Raw genomic sequence first — 989 nt, 5'->3', positions numbered from 1 at the left:
TTTATTGATCCACTTATGCATTGATGGTCATTTGTTTTGTTTCCATCTTGGAGCTACGACGAATAATGCTGCCCTGAACACTCACATACAAGTTTCTATGTGGATATATGTTTTCGTTTTCTTAAGTATATACCTAGGAGTGGATTTGCTGGGCAACAATTTTACTTTTTAATATTACATATTTATTTTGATGTGTCTTTTTAAAGCTGTATATATCATAGTGGGCCCTTGATTGCAAATATGTTGTTTCCTCAAGACAACTCTAAGTACAAGAGCCTGGATAGCTCAGTCAGTAGAGCATCAGATTTTTAATCTGAGGGTCCAGGGTTCATGTCCCTGTTCAGGCATCAGATACATCTTTGCGGGGGAGGGGGAGGTGGCAGGGTGATGGGTATTAAGGAGGGCACATGTTGTGATGAGCACTGGGTGTTATACGCAACTAATGAATCCCTGAACACTATATAAAAAGCTAATGATGTACTATACAGTGGCTAACTGAACATAATAAAAAAAAGACAACTCTAAGTACAATCGAATCGGCTGAAAGAAAATTCTGAGTACAAACAAACATAAGTGATGGGTACGTGTGGCCCAGACCACGCAGGTGATACAGCGGTCACCCAGGAAACACTTGGGCAGACAAATAGCCTGTCTGGAGATACTTCAATCTCCTCATTTTCAGAATGGGAAATTATAGCTGCCTCACAGGATCTTGTGATGTTGAAATTAGGTGAGAAATGTGAAACCCCTCCAGTCTTCTCAGCTTTGGATGCAGATGGAATCCCGTAAGCCTTATTGACCCTACTTTCCAGCATAATTCCCGGACCTCAGGCCCCTTCAGAGGGCACCCTCCATCCCACTCTGATTTCTGGGAATTGTCTGAGCAGCCTCCGTCATAAGGTGCTTATAAGTGAGCTGGTTAACATCAAGAACGAGGAAGCCCATGCTGGCGCCCCCTGGTGTGTGTCCCCAGCACCCACACCACACCC

General features: G+C 43.7%; 1 non-coding gene across 1 annotated transcript; it reads left to right on the top strand.

The window, feature by feature from the left end:
- Positions 1-274: 274 nt before the first annotated feature.
- TRNAK-UUU (transfer RNA lysine (anticodon UUU)) lies at positions 275-347 on the top strand. Its single transcript has one exon. It is a non-coding gene; the product is annotated as a tRNA-Lys (tRNA).
- Positions 348-989: the final 642 nt, after the last annotated feature.

This window comes from Leptonychotes weddellii, chromosome 2, assembly GCF_054177405.1.
Source record: "Leptonychotes weddellii isolate Sample4059 chromosome 2, ASM5417740v2, whole genome shotgun sequence".
In the NCBI taxonomy this organism is placed as follows: Eukaryota; Metazoa; Chordata; class Mammalia; order Carnivora; family Phocidae; genus Leptonychotes; species Leptonychotes weddellii.
This window is presented reverse-complemented; position numbering and strand designations above follow the sequence as displayed.